At 45.5% G+C, this 26,021-nt stretch overlaps 2 long non-coding RNA genes across 2 annotated transcripts; one reads left to right on the top strand and one right to left on the bottom strand.

Moving 5' to 3' along the window:
- Positions 1–1,041: 1,041 nt before the first annotated feature.
- On the bottom strand, positions 1,042–17,921 carry LOC311439525. Its single transcript, XR_014694790.1, has 3 exons — positions 17,842–17,921; positions 17,365–17,501; positions 1,042–2,933 (listed from the first exon to the last, which is right to left on the bottom strand). It is a non-coding gene; the product is annotated as an uncharacterized lncRNA (long non-coding RNA).
- Positions 17,922–18,630: 709 nt separating this feature from the next.
- On the top strand, positions 18,631–24,306 carry LOC311439521. The gene is made up of 2 exons (XR_014694786.1): positions 18,631–18,746; positions 21,975–24,306. It is a non-coding gene; the product is annotated as an uncharacterized lncRNA (long non-coding RNA).
- Positions 24,307–26,021: the final 1,715 nt, after the last annotated feature.

Below are 26,021 nucleotides of genomic sequence, written 5' to 3'. Positions count from 1 at the left end.
CCTCCCACCCACCCCCAACCGCCCCCCCTCTACCCACCCCCCCCCCCCTCCCCCCTCCCGACACAGGCTCCAAAGGAATACAAAGAGCTCCCACCCCTTCCCCAGATGCAGGTCTCAACCCCCCCTGCACCCAGAAGCAGGCCCCAAAGGTGTACAGTCAGCTCCCAACCCCCTCAATGCTGGCCCCAAGGGTCTACAAGCAGCTCCCCTCTTGTCCCCAGATACCGGCCCCCAGACACAGACCCCAAAACATAAGCCATAGAAAAACACTTACATGTTTACTTATGCTTACACTTACCCTAGCAATTACTCGTACCATTACCCTTACCCTTACACTTACCCTTACCTAACCATTACCCTTACCCTTAACCTAACCCTCAACCTTACTCTTATCCTAACACTTACCCTTACCGTAACCCTTACCCTTTCTGCTACACTTTCCCTTAGCCTAAATCTAAACCTTACACGTACCCTTACCGTAAACCATTAAGCTTACCCTTACCCTAACACTTACCCTTACCCTAACCCTAACCCTCATCCTAACTCTAAACCTTACCCTGACTTGTACACTTACCCTTATCCTTACACTTACCCTAAACCTTACCCTTACCATAACCCATACCCTACAACATACTTCTACCCATAACCTTTTCCGTTACACTTAACCTTACTCTATCCGTTACCCTTACACTTACACTTAACATAAACCTTACCCATAACCTTACCCTTACCATAAGGCATACAACAACACTTACATGTACACTTAGGCTTACACATACCCTAGCAATTACTCGTACAATTACCCTTGCCCTTAACCTTACCCTTACCCTTAACCTTACCCATAACATTAGCCTGATACTTACCCTTACTTTTCCCTCACCCTAACCCTAAAATTAACCCTAACCATTACCCCAACACTTACCCTTACCCTAACCCTTACTCTAACGCTTACCCTTACCATAATCCATACTCTAACACATACTTCTACCCATACCCTTGATTCAAAGATCGAAGCCGAAATTCCTTTAAGTGGTATATTCTTTATTGCAGCGCTGGATGCACGGGGGATCTCTCCACCTATCGTGCATACCTAAAGCGGAAAGCAGTCTTGAATTTATACAATCAATCTATCAATATTCTACAAGCACCTATACATATGCATTACCTATCCCCGCCTTCCCTCGCTTCTCATGCTAATTAGCCTTTTGGCACCTTGCGCCTGCGTAGAGCCTTCCAAGAATTGTGGGCAGGGGTCTTTGGGACATGGGCAGGGGTCTTTGGGAGGAAGACCCCGAGTCTTCCTCACAGTGTACTTTTCACCTTTGGTCAGGAATCTGCTGAATTGGCATGTTTCTTAATTGCGAGAGCTGGTTGTTGCCAATTCTTCCGTTTGTTGTATCTTTATAATGAATTCCAATGTCCAGTTTTGAGATTTATAGTCCTTACGTTTGTTTCTCTGTCCGTCTGCCGCTTCCTTATCATGAGTTTCAGTGTCTTGTTTCGAGATATACAGTCCATGTCTGGGGATTGTCCTTGCCTCCCCAATGCCTCCCCAATACCTCCTTAATCAATCCCCCCTTTCCTTTTCCCATGCAAATTCTTTTGCATCAGATACTTTCATTATTTACAGTAACACAACAAAGCAGGCATCTAAACAACATGCACACAAATATTCCTAACACTACTAATGCGATTAGAGCAATGAACACTTGTTTCAACCATTGAAAATTGGGCAACCAGGAGGTTAACTTATTCCATATTTCACTAAAACTCCATGAAAGATCATCTTTACTGATATCATGTAGGACCCTTGTCTGCTTCCATATTTCTTCCAGGTCGGTAGAGATCCTTCCACTCTGATCTACATACACACAACAACTTGTGTTTATTACTGTACAGACTCCCCCTTGAGCGGCCAGTAACAAGTCTGGGGTCATCCGATTTTGTAATACTATCTGTGATAAACTAGATATCTCTTCTTGTTGAGCCTTTATAGCATACAGAATTTTGTTTTCTAACTTCTCTATAATTGCAGAAATATTAACTATTGCCTTTTCCAATTCACTCACTCCTAACCATGGGATAAACCATCAAACAAAACTATGAAAAGCGGTGTGTCTCTCTATCAATGGATTGTTAATTTTTCGTCTGATTCTCCGGATATGATTTCTCAAGTAGGCTCGAGGCACTACATCGTGTACTGTCATACTGGGGACTACCGCTCCAAGAGTGCAAGTTCCCTTCCAATTCTCGGGCAAGACCTTACAGGCTGTATCATTGCATAGCCAATACCACCCTTTTCCTTCTGGTACTGGCCAGCTGGTTGAATTTGCCCAACTGTTAGTTGTACTAATATCAATTTTTCGATTACAAGATGTCTGATTCCCCACATAAGTAGTACCTGTATTTATACAATCCTGTTTTCCTATACCCTTAGGCGGGTTACACCTTTGTACACATACATAGTAAGATTCCAACGGCACGAAGCTACTAACTTCTAGTTCCAAAACTTCTTCATATTTTCGACCCCAAGATGTGTTTTCCCACAAATTAGTCCAAGATAAGTTTGCAGGCAAGGGAATCCCGATTAACGATACACCCTTATTCCCATGCTGTGGCAGATGGGTGCATACCCAACAGTTCGTCTTATTAGTTACTTGAGAAATTGTTTGTATTAAGGTCAGGTGTAAGTTCTCATCCCAAGTTGCCCACCCCGAATCCGAGAACCGCACCCCTGCAATCATTAGGATCTGGAAAACCGTAATTTTGTTGGTCCAATTGGAGTGGTGGTCTATATCCTCGCCGGGACCTTCTTCACCCTTGAATTGTGGATCCAAGCTGCTTGCTTCTTAATCTTAATGGCGGTGTGTGTTGTCAGTAATACTTGGTATGGTCCCATCCACTTTCCTTCCATTTTTCCTGTAGGGGTTGTCCTGAAAAAGTCTTTATATATATATATAATTCCCGAGCTTAAAGGGGTGGATTGGTTGATCCAACCCTCTAGCCCTGGTCCCTAAAACAAATGTATGTACTTTATTTAATTGTTTCTGAAGTTCAGTTATATAAGCATATAAATATTCTGATCCTAACTGCGTTAGGTCCTCTCCACTAAATAGAAATTGCTATGGCCTTCCATATAAGATTTTGAAGGGACTCAAATTCCCTTTTATTCTAGGTTTAACTCTAATTCCAAGTAATGCTAAAGGGAGGGATTGAGGCCATGACAAATTAGCTTCTTATCCAATTTTAGCTATTTATTGTTCAATTAAATGGTTCATTTTTCTACCTGTCCACTTGCCTGTGGTCTATAAGGAGTATGCAGTTGCCAATCTATCTTTAGAATCTTACTTATCTGTTCTACCACTTGTGCACAAAAATGTGAAAACTCTATCAGAAGACATTGCTACTAGAATCCAAAGCATCTGAAAACGTGTCAGTCAGAACCAGTAAATAATGATACCCCCCTTTTCTAGGGAGTTCTGAAAAATCAATTTGCCACTGTTGCCCCGAATAATTTCCTTTACCGATTATTCCAAATTTTATTCTATTCTTGGTATTGGGGTTATTGTGTAAGCAAATGCTACATTGTTGAGTTACTTGTTTTATCATATCGTCCCACTAATGTCTGACTCAGGCTCTTATGCAGTGTGCCAGCTCCCCAATGCGTTTTATTGTGTTCTGTAAGAACTATGGGCCATGTCAAACTAGAGGGTATTACTATGTGGTTATCTTTTAAATATACTCATCCATCTGGTTTCATTTTACCTTTCAAATCTTCAATTAATTTTAAGTCTTCTTTTGTATAATTTGGATATAGTTTGGATTTTACCGTCTGGTATCAAAGACAATGCCTTCACCTCAGTTATTTCAGCTGCCTGCTTAGCCTCTGCCAATCGATTTCCAATTTCAAAATCGGTGTTCCCCTTTTGGTGTCCCTGACAATGCATGATAGCTACCTTTTCTGGTTGTTTTACAGCCTCTAACAATTTTAAAATTTCTTCAGCATACTTTGTGTTTTCACTGAGCGGTCAGCAATCCATGTTCTTTCCAAATTGCTCCATGAGCATGTACCACGCCGAATGTATATTTAGAATCTGTCCAAATATTTACCCTTTTTCCCGCTGCCAGTTCCAATGCTCTCGTGAGAGCAACTATCTCTGCCTTTTGAGCTGATGTTCCAGGGGGTAAAGGCTTAGACTCGATTACCTGCTGAGTAGTTGTTATAGCATATCCAGCTTTACGTTGTCTTTGCATAACAAAACTGCTCCCATCCGTGAACCAAGTTTCTTCCGCATCTTCCATGGGCTCCTCCTTAAGGTCTGGTCGGCTGGAATACACAGTCTCTATAGTTTCTAAACAATCGTGAATCACAGGCTGTGCCGGAGCATCACTAAGAAAAGAGGCTAGATTCACAATATTAGTTATCACAATTTCCACGTTGTCCTGTTCTACCAATATTGCTTGATATTTCAAAATCATCAATTCTTGTTTAAGTTGTTTAAAGACTTTTTGTGCTTCTCCAGTCCAGACTAACTTTGACTGGTTAATCTTTATCAATTCACATAGAGGCTTTACCAATAGTCCATAATTATAAATCCAAAGGCGACACCAACCTGTCATTCATAAAAATGTTTGTAGCTCCTTTACCATTTGAGGTTCTGGAGTCCGGCAAATGACTTCCTTATGTTCAGTTCCTAGTTCTCGTTGTCCTTCCGAAATTTCAAATCCCAGATAGGTCACACTTTGTTGAGCCAGCTGGACTTTCTGTCAAGAGACTTGATATCCATTTAAACCCAGAAAATTAAGATGACTTATAGTCCATTGAATACAACTCCCTTTAGTCTCAGTAGCTATTAAGAGATCATCTACATATTGTAACAAAGCACCTTCAGTGTCCGGAGGCATCCATGTTTCGAGTTCCCTTGCTAATTGGTTTCCAAAAATAGTGGGGCTATTCTTGAATCCTTGAGGTAGTAATGTCCACGTAAGCTGCGTCTTTCTGCCTGAATCGGGATTTTCCCATTCAAAGGCAAATAGGTTTTGGCTTTCTGTGGCTAAGCCTAGGCAGAAGAAGGCGTCTTTTAAATCCAGTACGGTAAACCAGACTTGACTATTCTTTAATTTAGTCAGCAAAGTATAAGGGTTTGCCACTACTGGATGTATATCCTCAGTGATTTTATTTATGGCCCTCAAATCCTGAACTAGCCTATAGCTTTTTCATCTGCCTTTTTAATTGGCAATATGGGTGTATTGTATTCTGATTCGCATTCAATCAATAATCCATACTGTAAAAATTTATTAATTATCTCTTTAATTCCTTTCCTATCTTCTATCCTCAAAGGATATTACTTAACCTTAACGGGTTTCTGTCCTGGCTTTAATTTAATAATTATTAAGGTCACATTTTTAGCTCTTTCAGGGGTTTCAGTAGCCCAAACTCCTGGACATACTTGATCTGTGATCTCTAAAGGTATTTCACTTTTAGGGTCAGTTTGTATTAGTGCCAAGCTTAACACATTTGTTAGTTGTTCTTCTCCTATACTTAATTCCATTTTCCCTTTTTCAAAGACAATTTCTGCTCCTACTTGCTCTAATAAATCTCTACCTAAGAGTGCCCATGAGGAGCTAGGCATATATAAAAATCTGTGTATGCCCCATTGTTTCCCTAACTTGTACTTCAAAGGTTCACAAAAATAAGCCTTTTCGGTTACACCTTGTCCTGGTTCCAGTTAGAACAGAGTTAATTTTCTTCCTAGTAGCTGGTGGAATGCTGTGTTTTGGCTTAGGATGAGAAGAGTGCTGATAACACCCCGATGTTTTAATTGTTGCAGAGCAGTGCTTATACCAAGCCAAGGACATCTCAGCCTTTTGCCCTGTCCTGCCAACAGGCAGGCTGGGGGTGCAGTAAGAGCTGGGAGGGGACAGACCCAGGACAGGTGACCCAAACTAGCCAAAGGGGTATTCCATACCATCTGACATCATGCTAAACAATATATAGGGGTGGCTAGCCGGGGGAGGGGGCCGGACTGCTCGGGGTTCAGCTGGGCATCGGTCAGCGGGTGGTGAGCAATTGCATTGTGCATCACTTGTTTGTACATATTATTAGTAGTGGTACTATTATCATCATTGTATTATTATTATTATTATTATTATTATTATTATTATTATTATTATTATTATTATTATTATTATTATTATTTTGTCTTATTAAACTGTCTTTATCTCAGCTCACGGGCTTCACTTTCCATTTCTCTCCCCCGTCCCAGAGAGGGAGGGGGAGGGTGAGCGAACAGCTGCGTGGTGTTTAGCTGCCAGCCGGGTTAAACCACGACACACCTTTTACCCTAACATAATAATTCTGTGAAGGCATTAATGCTTGATTTAGAACTGAATACGTTGCCCCATATCAATAAGAAATTTCACTTCCATTCCTCCCCTAGCTTCATTATAACCAGTGGAGGATCCGCTAGGGTAGGTTCCCCAGGTCCCCATTATTCCTGTTGAAATCAGGGGTTGATTACCCTAGGAAAAGGCTAGTCAATTTGTCCTCCGAAGCCAGGTCCAAACCGTTTTGTTTTATTTATTTATTTATTTATTTTCATTACATTTCAGAGTTGGTCTAAAAATTCCATAGGGGTTTCTTTTAGACCTTGATGGAAGCATATTCTCAATTCCCAATTCATCCAGGTTTTAGTATTTACTTTTTAGTATTTTACTTTTAGTATAACCGTTCATAATTTTCAGGATGATTCGGGTCTTAGCGGGGGTCGGTCAGGGGAATGCAATTGTCCACAGTTCCCTGAGCGGTCCCATCGGCAATCTGAGCTCGCACATGAACTCAGGTTGTTTTAAGAGTTAACTGCTTTTCTGTTTCTGTGACAACTCTCTCGGACCCATCATGGTCCCCCTTTGCCCTACAGGGCTAACACCCGTGATTTTAAGATCTCTGCCTCGGGCAGAGGCAGAACTATTAACATTCCTACATCCTCTTTCCCTGCTCATTCAACTTCAAACACCTTTAACACTTTCAACAACCCTTTTAACACTTCCTTTATCTTTCTCCAGCCTGTACTTCTCTAATGCCAACATCAAAGGCTCAGTCAGGGGCCAACTTAATTCCGTACCTTTTCCCACCAAGATGCTGAAACATCAGTATACAACATTTCATCCTGTTCTGCTTCTCAAAAAACAACATTAACTGTAGCAAAATATTATAGTTTAAAGTTCCATTTAGGGGCCACTTTTCTCCACATTCCAGCTTATAAAGCGGCCACCACTGATTACGATATTTTATCAATGTTTTCCTGTTCACACTTCCACCGGCAGATCCTCCAATATCCTTCCAGTGACTTAAAACACATCCTAACACACTTTTCTTTAAAATTTCACTGCTTGTTTGCCCCCCCATTTTCCAGTTTACACTTTCAGAATACACATGTTACTTGCAAAAGCATATCACAAAACGTATCACTCACAAAAACATGGGCACGCATTATCTTTCAGTAGCGATGTCACAAAACTACTATTACCAGCAATATTGCCAAAATCACAATAACAATAGTCAGAGTCAAATTCCACATGCGATAAGTCAGAAAACCGAACTGTGTAACACCGTAACGATATCTTTCTTATAACAATGCCACGAACCTACTATTACCACCAGGAAAATAGCCAAAATCGCAGTAACAATAACGAGTTAAATACCATACTCCATGAGTCAGAAAACCGAAATAGACAACACAATTCCAGATGGACCTTAAAGCGAGCTCCTTCCTTAAGGTCCCCAAACATATACTTATGGTGCTAACCACAAAGTATATACCAAACACTGCCTCGCAGAAGATCACCTTCTGACTTACAGACAGGTCCAGATACAGATGGACCCCAAGGTCCCCAGATATACTTGTGGTACTAACCACAAAGTAAATACCAAATACTGTCCTGCAGAAGTCACCTTCCGACTTACTGGACAGTCCCAGATGACCGGTCTACCAGAAAACCAAACCAGAATAAAGAATATACTCACTTACAATGATGGGGTCCTTGTCTGCCTCCGCAGTGATCCAGTGAGTCGAGGAGTCCCTCCGGGAAATCCCGGGGGTACCCTAGGGAGTCCTGTTCCCAGCGGGTCCTGCGGTCCGGCAGAGAGGTCGTCCCGTCTGGGGTGCCAGATTGATTCAAAGATCGAAGCTGAAATTCCTTTAAGTGGTATATTCTTTATTGCAGCGCTGGATGCACGGGGGATCTCTCCACCTATCGTGCATACCTAAAGCGGAAAGCAGTCTTGAATTTATACAATCAATCTATCAATATTCTACAAGCACCTATACATATGCATTACCTATCCCCGCCTTCCCTCGCTTCTCATGCTAATTAGCCTTTTGGCACCTTGCGCCTGCGTAGAGCCTTCCAAGAATTGTGGGCAGGGGTCTTTGGGACGTGGGCAGGGGTCTTTGGCAGGAAGACCCCGAGTCTTCCTCACAGTGTACTTTTCACCTTTGGTCAGGAATCTGCTGAATTGGCATGTTTCTTAATTGCGAGAGCTGGTTGTTGCCAATTCTTCCGTTTGTTGTATCTTTATAATGAATTCCAATGTCCAGTTTTGAGATTTACAGTCCTTACGTTTGTTTCTCTGTCCGTCTGCCGCTTCCTTATCATGAGTTTCAGTGTCTTGTTTCGAGATATACAGTCCATGTCTGGGGATTGTCCTTGCCGCCCCAATGCCTCCCCAATACCTCCTTAATCACCCTTACCCTTATTGTAACCCTTACCATTACTCTTACCCTTACCCTTACACTTACCCTTATACTTACACTTACCCCAAACCTTACACTTACCCCAAACCTTACACTTACCATATAACATACCCTAACACATACTTGTACCCTTAACCTTACCGTTACCCTTACACTTACCCTTACTCTATCCGTTGCCCTTAGCCTAAATCTAAACCTTACCTTTACCCTTATTCTAAAAGTTACCCTTACCATTACCCGTATACTTACTCTTAGACTTACCCTAAACCTTACCCCAGCCATTACCCTGATCCTTACATTAACCCTAAACCGTATCCTAAACCTTACACTTACTCTTAACCTTACCCTAATACTTTCCCTTTCTTATCCGTCACCCTAACCCTAAAATTAACCCTAACCATTACCCTAACACTTACCCTTACCCTAACCCTAACTCTAGCCCTTAGCGTGACCCGTACCCTTAAACTTACACTTACCCTTATACTAACCCTATCCCTTACCCTTACCATAAGGAATACCCTAACACATATTTGTACCCTTAACGTTACCTTTACCGTTACCCTTAGCTTTATCCGTTACGCTTACCATTAACATAAACCTTACCCTTACCATAAGCCATACAACAACACATACATGTACACTTACGCTTACACTTCCCCTAAGGGGCAGGGTAAGGGCTGGAGTAAGGTTTAGGGTTAGGGTAAGGTTAAGGGTAAGGGTTAGGGTAAGGGTAATGTTAAATGTAACAGTAAGTGTAAGGATAAGTGTTAGGGGAAGGGTAAGAGTAAGGGTATGAGTAATGGTAAGTTTGAGGGTAAAGGAAGAGGTTAATTGTGAGGTTTAGATTTAGCCTAAAGGTAAGTGTAGCAGATAGGGTAAGGGTTACGGTAAGGGTAAGCGTTAGGATAAGGTTAAGGTTTAGGCTTACGGTAAGGGTAAGGGTAATTGTACGAGTAATTGTTAGGGTAAGTGTACATTTAAGTGTTGTTGTATGGCTTATGGTAAGGGTAAAGTTAAGTGTTAGGGTTATTCTTAGGGTTAATTTTAGGGTTAGGGTGAGAAAAACGTAAGGTTAAGTACTAGCTAAAGGTTAAGGATAAGGTTAAGGTTAAGAGTAAGTGTAAGGTTTAGGGTAAGGGTAAGGGTTAATGTAAGGGTCAGGGTAAGGGTTGGGGTAAGGTTTAGGTTAAGGGTAAAAGTAAGTATAATAGTAAGCGTAAGGGTGAGGATTAGGGTAATGGTTAGATTTAGGTAAGGGTGAGGGTTAGGGTAAGGTTTAGAATTAGGCAAAGGGTAAGTGTAGCAGAAAGAGTAAGGGTTACGGTAAGGGTAAGTGTTAGGAGAAGTGTATGGTTTAGGGTTACGTTAAGGGTAAGGGTAATGGTATGGGTAAGGGCAAGGGTAAGGGTAAAGGTAAGGTTAAGGTTAAGGGTAATTGTACGAGTAATTGCTAGGGTAAGTGTAAGCGTAAGTGAACATGTAAGTGTTTTTCTATGGCTTATGGTAAGGGTAAGGTTAAGAGTAAGGTTTATGTTAATGGTAAGCATAAGGGTAACGGATAGAGTAAGGGTAAGGGTAACAGTATGGTTAAGGGTACAAGTATGTGTTAGGGTATGGGCTATGGTCAGGGTAAGGGTTAGGGTAAGTGTCAGGGTACGGGTAAGTGTAGGGCTACGGGTCAGTGTAAGGGTTAGAGTAAGGGTTAGGGTTAGGGTAACTGTTAGGGTAATGGTTAGGGTTAATTTTAGGGTTAGGGTTAGGGAAAGGTAAGGGTAAGTAGTAGGTTAAGGTTAAGGGTAAGGTTAAGGTTAAGAGTAAGTGTAAGGTTTAGGGTACGGTTTAGGGTTAATGTAAGGGTCAGGGTAAGGATAGGGTTAAGATATAGGGTAAGGGTAAGAGTAAGTGTACGGGTAATGGTAAGTGTTAGGGTTAGGGTAACGGTAAGGGTAAGGTTTAGATTTAGGCTAAGGGTAAGTGTAGCAGAAAGGGTAAGGGTTACGGTAAGGGTAAGTGTTAGGAGAAGTGTATGGTTTAGGGTTACGTTAAGGGTAAGGGTAATGGTATGGGTAAGGGCAAGGGTAAGGGTAAGGGTAAGGTTAAGGGTAAGGGTAATTGTATGAGTAATTGCTAGGGTAAGTGTATGTTAGGTGTGTTAGGGTATGGTAGGGTAAGTGTATGGTAGTGTGTTAGGGTATGTTATATGGTAAGTGTAAGGTTTAGGGTAAGTGTAAGGGTAAGGGTAAGGGTAAGGTACGGGTCAGGGTAAGGGATAGAGTAAGGTTTAGGGTTAGGCTTAGTGTAAGGGTACGTGTTAGGGTAATGGTTAGGGTTAATTTTAGGGTTAGGGTGACGGATAAGAAAGGGAAAGTATTAGGTTAAGCTTAAGGGTAAGCTTAAGGTTAAGAGTAGGTGGATGATCTGGTCCGCATGGTGGCGGAGCTCAAGGAGGAGGTGGAGAGGTTGAGGGCCATCAGGGAGTGTGAGCGGGAGATAGACTTCTGGAGTAACTCCCTGCAGGGCCTCAAGGGGAGGTGCCGAGGTGAGACTCCTCAAATGGGGGCGGACCCCCTGCCCTGTCCCCGTCGGGCAGAGGGAGGGGATCTGGGAGCTGAGGAGGAATGGAAACAGGTCCCTGCTCGACACCGCAGGCGATGCTCTTCCCTTCCGGCCCCACCTTCCCAGGTGCCCTTACGCAACAGGTTTGAGGCCCTAGAGATTGAGAGGCCGGTGTGTGAGGAAGAGGTAGCAAATGTTCCCAGGAGGATGCCTGGGGCGAGGAGGTCGACTCCGCGCCTCAGGACTGCCTCCACCAAGAAAGACAGGAGGGTTATTGTTGTTGGTGACTCGATTCTTAGGGGAACAGAGGGCCCTATTTGTCGGCCTGACCCTACCCGTAGGGAAGTCTGCTGTCTCCCTGGGGCCAGGGTCAGGGACGTTGCCAGGAAGCTTCCTAACCTGGTACGCCCCTCTGACTATTACCCCCTTTTGATAGTCCAGGCGGGCAGTGATAACATTGAAGAGAGAAGCCTCAAGGCTATCAAAAGGGACTTTAGGGGAATGGGTCGGTTAGTGCATGGAGCGGGAGTGCAGGTGGTGAATTGAGGTTGGGAATGACAAGGTCGAGTCCCTTTGGGTTAGGATCGGCAGGGACAACAAGGCTAGTGTCCTGGTCGGGGTCTGCTATAGACCGCCGAACCAGGATGAGGAGACGGATGAGGAATTCTACAGGCAGCTGACAGAGGTTGCAAAATCATCAGCTCTTGTACTCGTGGGGGACTTCAACTTCCCTGACATATCCTGGAAGCACAACACAGCCCTGAGAAAGCAGTCTAGGAGGTTTCTGGAGAGCGTGGAAGATAGCTTCCTGACGCAGCTGGTTAGTGAGCCTAGCAGGGGAGGTGCCCCGCTAGACCTTCTCTTCACAAACAGAGAAGGACTGGTGGAGGACGTGATCGTCGGGAGCTGTCTCGGGCAGAGTGACCGCGCAATGGTGGAGTTCACTATTCTTGGCGAGGCCAGGAAGGGGACCAGTAAAACCGCTGTATTGGACTTTCGGAGGGCTGACTTTGAGCTGCTCAGGACACTGGTTGGTGGAGTCCCTTGGGAGGCGGTTCTGAAGGGCAGAGGGGTCCAGGAAGGCTGGGCGCTCTTCAAGAGGGAAGTCTTCATGGCGCAGGAACGGTCTGTCCCCACGTGCCCAAAGACGAGCTGGCGGGGAAGAAGACCGGCCTGGCTCAACAGAGAATTGTGGCTTGATCTTAGGAGAAAAAAGAGGGTTTATAAGCTTTGGAAAAGTGGGCAGGCCACTAGGGAGGACTTTAAGGATGTAGCGAGGCTGTGCAGGGACAAAATTAGGAAGGCCAAAGCTCATCTGGAGCTCAATCTGGCTACTGCTGTTAAAGATAACAAAAAACGTTTCTATAAATACATCAACAGAAAAAGGAGGACTAAGGAGAATCTCCATCCTTTACTGGATGCGGGGGGAAACTTAGTTACAAGAGATGAGGAAAAGGCGGAGGTGCTCAATGCCTTCTTTGCCTCAGTCTTTAGCGGCAATACCGGATGTTCTCTGGATACTCAGTACCCTGAGCTGGTGGAAGGGGATGGGGAGCAGGATGTGGCCCTCATTATCCATGAAGAACTGGTTGGTGACCTGCTACGGCACTTAGATGTGCACAAGTCGATGGGGCCGGATGGGATCCACCCAAGGGTACTGAGGGAACTGGCAGAGGAGCTGGCCAAGCCACCAGCCATCATTTATCAGCAGTCCTGGCTATCGGGGGAGGTCCCAATCGACTGGCGGCTAGCAAACGTGACGCCCATCTACAAGAAGGGCCGGAGGGCAGACCCGGGAAACTACAGGCCTGTCAGTTTGACCTCAGTACCAGGGAAGCTCATGGAGCAGATCCTCCTGAGAGTCATCATGCAGCACTTGAAGGGGAAGCAGGCGATCAGGCCCAGTCAGCATGGCTTTATGAAAGGCAGGTCATGCCTGACGAACCTGATCTCCTTCTATGACAGAGTGACGCGCTGGGTGGATGAGGGAAAGGCTGTGGATGTGGTCTACCTTGACTTCAGCAAGGCTTTTGACACCGTCTCCCACAGCATTCTCCTCAAGAAACTGGCTGCTCTTGGCTTGGACTGGCGCACGCTTCGTTGGGTTAGAAACTGGCTGGATAGCCGGGCCCAAAGAGTCGTGGTGAATGGAGCCAAGTCCAGTTGGAGGCCAGTCACTAGTGGCGTCCCCCAGGGCTCGGTGCTGGGGCCGGTCCTCTTTAATATCTTCATCGATGATCTGGACGAGGGCATCGAGTGCACCCTCAGTAAGTTCGCAGATGACACCAAGTTAGGTGCGTGTGTCGATCTGCTTGAGGGTAGGAAAGCTCTGCAGGAGGATCTGGATAGGCTGCACCGATGGGCTGAGGTCAACTGCATGAAGTTCAACAAGGCCAAGTGCCGGGTCCTGCACCTGGGGCGCAATAACCCCAAGCAGAGCTACAGGCTGGGAGAGGAATGGTTGGAAAGCTGCCAGGCAGAGAAGGACCTGGGAGTGATGGTTGATAGTCGGCTGAATATGAGCCAGCAGTGTGCTCAGGTGGCCAAGAAGGCCAACGGCATCCTGGCTTGTATCAGGAACGGTGTGACCAGCAGGGCTAGGGAGGTGATCACCCCCTGTACTCAGCTCTGGTGAGGCTGCACCTCGAGTACTGTGTTCAGTTTTGGGCCCCTCGCTACAAGAAGGACATGGAGGTGCTTGAGCGGGTGCAGAGAAGGGCGACAAAGCTGGTGAGGGGCCTGGAGAACAAGTCCTACGAGGAGCGGCTGAGGGAGCTGGGCTTGTTCAGCCTGGAGAAGAGGAGGCTCAGGGGCGACCTTATCGCTCTTTATAGGTACCTCAAGGGAGGCTGTAGCGAGGTGGGGGTTGGCCTGTTCTCCCACGTGCCTGGTGACAGGACGAGGGGGAATGGGCTTAAGTTGAGGCAGGGGAGTTTTAGGTTAGATGTTAGGAAGAACTTCTTCACTGAAAGGGTTGTGAGGCACTGGAACAGGCTGCCCAGGGAAGTGGTGGAGTCACCATCCCTGGAGGTCTTTAAAAGACGTTTAGATGTAGAGCTTAGGGAAATGGTTTAGTGGGGGACTGTTAGCGTTAGGTCAGAGGTTGGACTCGATGACCTTGAGGTCTCTTCCAACCTAGAAAATTCTGTGATTCTGTAAGTGTAAGCTTTAGGGTAAGGGTTAGGGTTAATGTAAGGGTCAGCGTAAGGGTTGGGGTAAGATTTAGGGTTAGGTTAAGGTTAAGTGTTAGTTTAAGGATAAGTTGTATAGATGAGGATAAGTGTAAGGGATAGGGTAAGGGTAAGTGTTAGGGTAAGGGTAAGCTTAATGGTAACGGGAAGTGTAAGGGTAAGGGTTAGGGTAAGGGTAAGAGTAAGGGTATGTGTAAGGGTATGGGTCGTTGTAAGGGTTTGAGTAAGGGTTAGGGTTAGGGTAACTGTTAGGGTAATGGTTAGGGTTAATTTTAGGCTTAGGGTGAGGGAAACGTAAGGGTAAGTATTAGGTTACAGCTAAGGTTAAGGTTAAGAGCAAGTCTAAGGTTTAGGGTAAGGGTAAGGGTTAATGAAAGGGTCAGGGTAAGGGCTGGAGTAAGGTTTAGGGTTAGGTTAAGGTTAAGTGTTAGTTTAAGGATAAGTTGTATGGATAAGGATAAGTGTAAGGGATAGGGTAAGGGTAAGTGTTAGGGTAAGGGTAAGGTTAATGGTAACGGTAAGTGTAAGGGTAAGGGTTAGGGTAAGGGTAAGAGTAAGGGTATGGGTAATGGTAAGGGTGAGGTTTAGGCTAAGGGTAAGTGTAAGGTTTAGATTTAGGCTAAGAGTAGGTGTAGCAGAAAGGGTAAGGGTTACAATAAGTGTAAGTGTTAGGATAAGGGTAAGGTTGAGGGTTAGGTTAAGGGTAAGAGTAATGGTTTGGTAAGGGTAAGGGTAAGGGTAAGGGTTAGGGTTAGATTAAGGGTAACTGTAATGTTATGGGTAAGGCTAAGGGTAAGGGTAAGGGTAAGGGTAAGGGTAAGGGTAAGGGTAAGGGTAATTTTAGGAGTAATTGCAAGGGTAAATGTAAGCTTAAGTGTACTTGTAAGTGTTGCTGTATGGCTTATGGTAAGGGTAAGGTTAAGGGTAAGGTTTGTGTTAAGGGTAAGCATAAGGGTAACGGGTAGAGTAAGGGTAAGTGTAACGGTAAGTTTAAGGGTAGAAGTATGAGTTAGGTTATGGGCTATGGTAAGGGTAAGTGTTAGGGTAAGTGTAATGATAAGGTAAGTGTACAAGTCAGGTTAATGTTTAGAGTTAGGATTAGGGTTAGGGTAAGGGTAAGTGTTAGGGTAATGGTTAGGGTTAATTTTAGGGTTAGGGTGACGGATAAGAAAGCGTAAGTATTAGGTTAAGGTTAAGGGTAAGGTTAAGGTTAAGAGTAAGTGTAAGGTTTAGGGAAGGGTTAGGGTTAATGTAAGGATCAGGATAAGGGTTTAGGTAAGGGTAAGGGTTAGGTTCAGGATAAGTGTTAGGGTAAGGGTAAGGTTAATGGTAACCTTAAGTGTAAAGCTAAGGGTTAGGCTAAGGGTAAGTGTAAGGTTTAGATTTAGGCTAAGGGTAAGTGTAGCAGAAAGGGTAAGGTTTAGGGTTAGGTTAAGGGTAAGGGTAAGGGTAAGGGTAAGGGTAAGGGTAAGGGTAAGGGTAAGGGTAAGGGTAAGGGTAAGGGTAAGGGTAAGGGTAAGGGTAAGGGTAAGGGTAAGGGTAAGAGTAACGGTAAGGGTTACAATAAGGGTAAGGGTTACAATAAGGGTAAGGGTATGGGTGGAAGTATGTGTTAGAGTATGGATTATGGTAAGGGTAAGCGTTAGAGTAAGGGTTAGGGTAAGGGTAAGTGTTGGGGTAATGGTTAGGGTTAATTTTAGGGTTAGGGTGAGGGAAAAGTAAGGGTAAGTATCTGGCTAATGTTATGGGTAAGGTTAAGGGTAAGGGTAAGGTTAAGGGCAAGGGTAATTGTACGAGTAATTGCTAGGGTATGTGTAAGCCTAAGTGTACATGTAAGTGTTGTTGTATGCCTTATGGTAAGGGTAAGGTTATGGGTAAGGTTTATGTTAAGTGTAAGTGTAAGGGTAACGGATACAGTAAGGTTAAGTGTAACGGAAAAGGTTATGGGTAGAAGTATGTTGTAGGGTATGGGTTATGGTAAGGGTAAGGGTTAGGGTAAGTGTAAGGATAAGGGTAAGTGTACAAGTCAGGGTAAGGTTTAGAGTTAGGATGAGGGTTAGCGTTAGGGTAAGGGTAAGTGTTAGGGTAATGGTTAGGGTTAATTTTAGGGTTAGGGTGACGGATAAGAAAGGGTAAGTATTAGGTTAAGGTTCAGAGTAAGTGTAAGGTTTAGGGTAAGGGTTAGGGTAAGGGTTGGGGTAAGGTTTAGGTTAAGGGTAAAAGTAAGTATAATGGTAAGCGTAAGTGTGAGGATTAGGGAGCAAGGCTCCAAAGGAATACAAAGAGCTCCCACCCCTTCCCCAGATGCAGGTCTCAACCCCCCCTGCACCCAGAAGCAGGCCCCAAAGGTGTACAGTCAGCTCCCAACCCCCTCAATGCTGGCCCCAAGGGTCTACAAGCAGCTCCCCTCTTGTCCCCAGATACCGGCCCCCAGACACAGACCCCAAAAGCCTAATCACAGGCCCTGAACTCTGGAGGCAGGCTCCAAAACCCAGGACAAAGCCCCAGTGGTTCGAGACAGGGCCCAAATCCCAGACACAGGCCTCAAACGCTAAACATATGCCAAGAAAAGTATTAGTGCTGGTGCCAAATGTTACAGACAGGCCCAAAAGCCCGAGATGCACAAGGCTGAGATGTAACTTGGCTTTCTGAATTACTGGAAAGCAGCTTTCATTCTCAGATAATTGTGTGCAGGCTAGATAGGATGGGGCTTCAGGCACCACTTCACCTGAGGAAACACACTGCCATCAGGCACCGCTGTGCCAGACAAGCTTTTTCTGCTAGAACACCCTACTCAGATGCACTGTGGCATTCAAGTGAACTGCTTTCATGCAAATATAATGACTGATGTTACAACCCACCTTGCCTGTGGCACCTGATGAACAGAAGAGTAAGCCACCGCAGCGCTTCAAAACCATCCCTGCACGTGCCGCTCCTTGTCACTCTCTGGCCTTATCTCATATCCTTAGTCACTTCTGTGGAGAGCCTGCCACGGCACCTGCAAAGCAAGACGGACACCTTTCATAGTCACCTTGTGCTACTTGGTTGTTCTGCTCCAACCCAGCTCATGACCAGTGCAGTTTGCTCCTTGGAGCCTGTGTGAGACACCTGTGAAAGAAAAAGAAATGCATAGGCCGATGCAGCATCGAAAGACACAGCACAAGTAGGTAAGTTACTCTTGTCTGCTCCCTTACCTCTGCCGCTTACCAGCCCCCGAGGCAGATGCTTCAATCTACCCTCTTCAAACAGCTACAACACCTCTAAAAGACAAAGAGGGGATGCTTAGAGGAACAGTGAGACCTACAACACAACAACTGCTACATCTGTTCCTCACTCACCTTGCCAGAGGCAGCTCTGCGTGTGACGTCCCAGGTTGTACACTGCATTACCTAACCCTTACCGTAACCCTTACCGTAACCCTTCTTGTAATACACAATAAATGTTTGTTCATTGTCTTTTGTATTATAAAACAAGGAGTTCCGTTTGAGGAGCAGGAGTTGCAAAAGCTCCCTGCTGAAGTAAGATGTATAATACTTGGCTAGACACTATGAAAATTCTTTTGCTTAATGTAACAAAAAAGAGAACCCCCTCCCCTTCTCTCCTTCTGCATCTCAGTTGCCTCTTTTGTTCAAAGACACTGCTGCAAAGTTCATGTAACCATCTCCTGATAAGTTGCTAAACTAGTGTATCAACATCCTGCATTCCTGTCTCACGCTGGGCCAACATGACCAAATAAAAAAAGAAGTTGAACCACAACGCGGAGGAAGACTACGGCCTTCATCTTCACGACCACCAGAGGGACAGAGACGACCCCCTAGCAACAGTGCGCGCAGTCGCAGAATACACCAGGATGTGCTGCGTAATCCTGAAATCACCAAGATATAAAAAGGGACCGTGGGGAGGGTGAGGTGTGCGCCGTTGGCGGAGCCGAGACTCCCCGGCCGCCCAGCGCTGTTTTGCTTGCTGTTGCTTACTCAATAAATTCCTTTCTATTATTAATGCAATGCTCTCTGAAAATTAATTAAGGGGGCAACTTATAACAAATTTGGTGCCGTGACTCGGATGAAGGCAATCTGATTGAAAGACCTTCGGAGGGGGCGCCCCGCTGATTTCAGCGGCCTTCGCTAGGACTGCTTTCATTCAAATCCTTCACCGACGAACTCTAAATTCGGCAGCAAGCAAATAAAGCCGGCAACCCCTAGTAATCTTTGTGCACGAAGACTGAACGAAGACTCAGGAGTGAGTAAGTATAGGCCGGTGATCCGTTCGGTTGGGGTTGGGTATCCTGGAGCGTGTCGTTGTGAGACGTCCAATTGCGGACGAAGCGAGTGCGGACCCCTCGGTAGTGCGGTTCCCACATCCCGCAAGGGACTGGGCCACGAAAAGGGGGAAGCGATTTGTGTGTGTGTGAAGGCGCTCCAGAAGATGGGACAGAAGAAGAGTAAGCCTTCTGGTCCCATGGGTGGGGTAACGTCTGATGTTAGGTTACCCCAGGATTAATGATTAAAAATTGGCAGGATTCCCCTTTTAGGCGGGGAAGGAATAAAGTAAAAATGATACATTATTGTGTTGAAGTTTGGGGTGGTAAACAGATTCGAGGAGACCACCTTTACTGGCCCGTATTTGTGTCCTTTGAAGATTGGGTTTGCCAGGCCCTAAATATTTATGTAAACTCAAAAGAACCTTTTAGTTTGGAAGAAAGTGAATATGCACATTTGTGGATCAGCTCAGAAACTCGAGCCAATTTATATCCTCTAAAAGAAAAAGGAGGGGATGGGAGGCACAAGAAAAACTGAGAATTAGAGATCCCAGCCCCACTGCCTCCCTATATTCCACCACCCCCACCTGCAGCCCCTCTGACTCCCGGGCTTCTTTATCTGCAACCCCAAGGAGATGCCAATAACAACTCTGATTCTAGCACTCAGGGCCCAGTGACTAGGAATATGTGGCAGTCCCCATTAACTCCGGGGACGTCTGAGATTTTAAGAAAGAGACAGGAGGAGGGTAAGCGATCTTTAATGCCAACTGACATAATGTTTGCAGCTGCTGAGGAATAATTCTAACTGGAATAATAACTGTACATTGTATATTGTATATATAAAAGCCCGGGCATTTTTGTTAAAGTGTTCTTTTATACATATGTTAATATGTAAATATGTAAATATAAGAACTGCCATTGAGGTGTATGTCTAAGGGAACAAAATTTGCCCAGGCATATTATCGGCTCATCAGGTTTAAATGTCCCCAGTGTAATTGTCTACAGGCAGTTAATTTACAGTGGTCTGTTTTTACTTGTGTATCTGTATATTGTGGATTTTGGAGGGATTGGGATTGACTAGTAAAGAGCTTCTAGGAAAACGGTGGAATATTAACCACTGTAGATTACAATAGGAAAAGTTCAAAGCAAAGAAATCCCGAGGAAAAGCCTCCTAGGATGTATACTAACACATTGGAGGGATATAGTGGGGTGAGAGGGTACAGAAAGTAAAAGAACCCTTATCAAATATTGTAATCAGTGGTGGCCACTTTATAAACTAGAGGATGGAGCGGAGTGGCCCCTAAATGGAACTACTAATTATAACACCATATTACAGTCAATGTTGTTTTTGTGGAAAGAAGGAAAACAGGATGAAATGTTGTATATTGATGTTGTTTCTGCATCTTGGAGGGAAAACGTACGGAATTAAGTTGGCCCCTGACTGAGCCTTTGATGTCGGCATTAGAAAAGTAAAGGCTAGGGAAAGATAAAGGAAGTGTTAAAAGGTTTGTTGAAAGTGTTAAAGGTATTCAAAGTTGAATGAGCAGGGAAAGGTGATGTAGGCATTATCTAAGTAACAGTCTAGAAGTTTTGGTATATTTGCATATTTGCTGTGGTGTTTGTTCAGTTTCCCAAGCATCGGGGAGGGGGAACAGCCTGCTCCACCAGGGGCCTCTCCAGCGGCCGCAGGGGGGCTTCGGCTCCAGCGCCTGGAGCGCCTCCTCCCCCTCCTTCTGCACTGACTTTGGTGTCTGCGGGGGGGTTTCTCGCTCTCCCAGCCGCTGTTGAGCAGCAGGTTTTTGTTTGTTTCTTTGTTTGTTTGTTTTCGTGGATGTGCTCTCACAGAGGCATGGACTGTGTTGCTATGGCTTGGCTCTGGGCAGCAGTGGGCCCCTTTAGGGCCAGATGAAATTGTCCCTTATCTACCACGGGGAGGTTTCTGTTTTTGTTTTGTTTTGCTTTGTTTTGTGTTTTTTTTTTTTCACGGGGGCTGCCACTGCAGTTTCGCACCCCCACACCCCTCACACCCCCCGAACCTTGCCATCAAACCCAATACACTGGGGCAGCTAAGTCATTATTGACTTGTAAAGTATCAGGGATTAAATTAACTAATGAAACCCTAAATGTGATGGGGATAGAAGGGACTGGGATAACAGTGCCACTTTTGGGGGATACCAAGCTGAGACTAGGGGATAAAATGATCACGGGGCAATTATTGTATGTATCCAAGGCAGAAACTAACTTGTTGGGAAGAGATTTGATGACTAAATTGGGCATTCAACTAGTAAATTGTTAGACTGGAATAACAGTGTTATTAATGGAGTGCTCTCTGGCCCTGAGAGCAAATGTACATGTATATTCACCTCTGACTGGAAAGACCCTGAAATGGGGGCGGAAGCAACAATATAGGTGGACAATTTTACCTCAGGGGTTTACAGGGCCACCTATCTATTTGGGTAAATTCTAAAAAAGATTTTGGGGCAATTACAACCTCCCAAGGAGGTATTAATGTTACAAATATGTGGATCATTTTAAGGAAAATCGATACTCCCTGATGGGAGAGAAATGCTGAATAAAGTGATAATGAGGCAAATATTAACTGTTTTACATCAGAAGAATCATTGGGAGGTGCAAGCAATGTGTGATGTTGTTCTAAGAAAGCATGTCTGTGTAGCAATATATACTTTAGGGAAGCACACATGCAGAGGATGTACTATATGTCAAAAGGTAAATAAAAAGGTCTTCTGTAACCTATCTAGAGCGGGACGGGAGCCAGGGCTTTGACCTTTCCAAAGTATACAGGTAGACTTTACTGAGTTACTTGTTTGGCCTAATTGACCACCTGACTGAATGGGTGTAAAGCTTTACTGCAAGGATTAAAGCAGGCCTTAGAGATTGAGTGGGATTTTCACAGCCCTTGGCACCCCTCCTCTTCTGGAAAGGTAGAGCAAATGAATGGTGAAATTAAGAAACAGCTAAGAAAACTTGTGCTGGAAACTAAGGCTTCTTGGGTAAAATGCTTACCCCTTGCACTGTTAAACATATGGACGCAGCCCAGAACTGATATAGGAATTTCTCCTTTTGAAATGCTATATGGTATGCCCTATGACTCGGAATTGCCACTTGATCACCCTCAATTCTAATTAAGACTTGGAAAGAGACTTTTTTAACACCACTATGGGGAAGGCCCCTATGTTGTTTTGCTTACCACAGAAACGGCTATTCGAACTGCGGAGAAAGGATGGACGCATGCCGGCCGAGTGAAAGGACCAATCCGGGAACGTAAATGGGAGGCAGCTCCAGGCCCTGACGACTTGAAGCTGACGCTAAGACGGACTCGATAAGTATTGTGTATTATCTGTGTATCGTGGGAAGGGGAGGAGGCCCTGTTTCGAAGGCTCCCTAGTAGGTTCCCCTGAAGAACACTGCTGCTGCCAAGAAGAACCGATACCTTGTAGTTCGCTGCAACCAAACTGACAAGCGAGGCAGAGAAGTGAAAACGGTGGGGGACGGAGGGGCCGACAATTTAGATGGGCTCCGACCACCTCCTACGATACATGGGAGTCAGTATCATCGTTTTGGTCAGCTATGGGTCTGCGCATCCCCACCAGCCTTTTAAATGGAGCTTAATCAGATGGGAGGATCAATTCATCATCCAGCAAACAACGACAGCGGGTGCTCCCAGTTTCCGCATCACATTATGTGACCTGGCGTCAGTGCAGCCATGCTTTAACCGATCAGGATTTTATTTCTGCCCAAGTTCTAACCCAGGAAAGGTGTACTGTAATTATCCAAACGCATATTATTGTGCATACTGGGGGTGTGAAACCATTGATACGGACTGGACACTCGGGGCTGGTCGGAATAAATTCTTACAAGTGGGATATGGGCCGCAAGATTGTAATTGACAAGTGGATCCTCGTTACAGGTGGCAAGGGCATGGTATAGGGTATACAGGAACCTTCCATGGAAATGAAGAAATTTGCAAGGTTCTATATATAAATATAACAAACTTGGACGATACTAGCTGGGTACTAGGAAAAATGTCAGATTTTACGAACACGGAACAGATAGGGGAGGACTCATACTAATAAAAAGGAGGATGCTGATAGGCAGTAGGACCAAATGAGGTATTGTCAGAAAGTGTCCAGGGAATCCAGCCTGCGGAAAATACTACAGTGCCAACCCTCAGCAGCCCTATGAGCTCAGGTGATAATTATACCAAGGATTCTATACCACCCTGAGGATTGTATGTATACCCAGCACACAGTGGCAAGTTACCATCTGGAAAGACGGGAACCATTCACGGCTCTAACTTCGGCCACCCTAATAATCCTGGGAGGAGCTGGAGTGGGGACCGGGGTAGCCTCGTTGGTTAAACAAAATCAAGAATTTACTTCCTTACACATTGCTGTGGACGAGGACCTGACACAAACTGAACAATCCATCTCGGCCCTGGAAAATCTATCAGGTCACTTTCAGAGGTAGTATTACAAAATCGTAGGGGATTAGATTTGGTTTTATTTTTTTTTTACAACAGGGTGGGCTGTGTGCAGCCCTGAAAGAGGAGTGCTGTGTGTATGCTGATCACACTGGAGTGGTAAGAGATACAATGGCAAGACCCAGGGAAGGGTTGAAAAAAAAAAAAAGGAAACGGGAGAATGAAGCCTGACAGAGCTGGTACGAATCTTGGTTTAATTATTCACCTTGGCTTACTACTTTATTATCAACAATAACAGGACCTTTCTTGTTATTAATAATAGCACTAACTTTTGGACCATGTATTTTTAATAAATTGATTGCGATTGTAAAGGGACATTTAGAAGCGGCACATCTAATGCTCATACATGCCAAATACGAGCCAATAAGTACCAACAAAGGAATCAAGGAAACATTAGTTCTTAGTAGCCAGGCATTGCAGAGATTCAATGAACAAAATGAGTAACTAAAAGAAAAAGGAGGGATTGTAATACACAATAAATGTTTGTTCATTGTCTTTTGTATTATAAAACAAGGAGTTCCGTTTGAGGAGCAGGAGTTGCAAAAGCTCCCTGCTGAAGTAAGATGTATAATACTTGGCTAGACACTATGAAAATTCTTTTGCTTAATGTAACAAAAAAGAGAACCCCCTCCCCTTCTCTCCTTCTGCATCTCAGTTGCCTCTTTTGTTCAAAGACACTGCTGCAAAGTTCATGTAACCATCTCCTGATAAGTTGCTAAACTAGAGTATCAACATCCTGCATTCCTGTCTCACGCTGGGCCAACATGACCAAATAAAAAAAGAAGTTGAACCACAACGCGGAGGAAGACTACGGCCTTCATCTTCACGACCACCAGAGGGACAGAGACGACCCCCTAGCAACAGTGCGCGCAGTCGCAGAATACACCAGGATGTGCTGCGTAATCCTGAAATCACCAAGATATAAAAAGGGACCGTGGGGGGGGTGAGGTGCGCGCCGTTGGCGGAGCCGAGACTCCCCGGCCGCCCAGCGCTGTTTTGCTTGCTGTTGCTTACTCAATAAATTCCTTTCTATTATTAATGCAATGCTCTCTGAAAATTAATTAAGGGGGCAACTTATAACAAAAGGGAGGCCCCAAAGACCCCCAAATGGAGGCTCCTAGAGTGAACAAGCACCTCCCAACTCCCCCAGGCACAGGCACCCTCCCCCCAAACACAGGCCACAAAGGTGTATAAACAGCCCAGACCCCCCTTCAAGACCCAGGCCCCTATAGTGTACAAGCAGCTCCCAACCACCCACAGATGCAGGCCCCAACCCCTCTCAAAAGGGAGGCACCTAGAATGCATGAGCAGCTCCCAACCCCCCTAAACATAGGTCCAAAAGTGCACAAGCAGCTCCCAACCTCCCTCAAATACAGACCCCAAAAGTGTACAAGTAGCTCCCCCCCAGAGACAGGACCCAAAGGTGTACAACCAGTTCCCAACACCCCTGAGACACAGCCCCCAACCCCCTCCCCCAGACACAGGACCCCAAATTCTACAAGCAGCTCCCAACCCCTGCAAGGCAGGCCCCCGACCCTATACAAGCAGCTCCCAACCCTCCCCCCCGCCCTGAGGGAGGCCCCCAAGCCCCCCCAAACACAGGCCCCTACAGTGTACAGGCAGCTCCCAGCCACCCCCAGATGCTGGCCCCAAAGTTGTACAAACAGCTCCCAGCCACCCTGCAGAAACAGATTCCTACATTGTACAAGCAGTTCCCAGCCCCCTAGACACAGGCCCTGACCCCCCAGAGATGCAGGCCCCAAAGGTGTACAAGCAGCTCCCACCCCCCCCCAGACGCAGGCCCCAAGCCCCGCCCCCAAACACAGGCCCCTACAACCAGCACCCAACCCCCTACCCCCGATGCCAGCCCCAAAGGTGTAGAAGCAGCTCCAAACCTCCTCCCTCAACCCAGGCTCCAACAGTGTACAAGCAGCTCCCAACCAACCCTCCCCTTCCCCCTCCCACCCACCCCCAACCGCCCCCCCTCTACCCACCCCCCCCCCCCTCCCCCCTCCCGACACAGGCTCCAAAGGAATACAAAGAGCTCCCACCCCTTCCCCAGATGCAGGTCTCAACCCCCCCTGCACCCAGAAGCAGGCCCCAAAGGTGTACAGTCAGCTCCCAACCCCCTCAATGCTGGCCCCAAGGGTCTACAAGCAGCTCCCCTCTTGTCCCCAGATACCGGCCCCCAGACACAGACCCCAAAACATAAGCCATAGAAAAACACTTACATGTTTACTTATGCTTACACTTACCCTAGCAATTACTCGTACCATTACCCTTACCCTTACACTTACCCTTACCTAACCATTACCCTTACCCTTAACCTAACCCTCAACCTTACTCTTATCCTAACACTTACCCTTACCGTAACCCTTACCCTTTCTGCTACACTTTCCCTTAGCCTAAATCTAAACCTTACACGTACCCTTACCGTAAGCCTCACCCTTACCATTACCCATACCCTTACTCTTACCCTTACCCTAACCCTTACCCTTACATAGAATCACAGAATCACAGAATTTTCTAGGTTGGAAGAGACCTCAAGGTCATCGAGTCCAACCTCCAACCTAACGCTAACAGCCCTCCACTAAACCATATCCCTAAGCTCTACATCTAAACGTCTTTTGAAGACTTCCAGGGATGGTGACTCCACCACTTCCCTGGGCAGCCTGTTCCAATGCCTCACAACCCTTTCAGTGAAGAAGTTCTTCCTAACATCTAACCTAAAACTCCCCTGCCTCAACTTAAGCCCATTC

The sequence above is a fragment of the Aythya ferina genome (assembly GCF_964211825.1).
Source record: "Aythya ferina genome assembly, chromosome: 7".
In the NCBI taxonomy this organism is placed as follows: Eukaryota; Metazoa; Chordata; class Aves; order Anseriformes; family Anatidae; genus Aythya; species Aythya ferina.
Note: the sequence above shows the minus strand (reverse complement) of the source record. Positions and strands in the feature narration are given on the sequence as shown.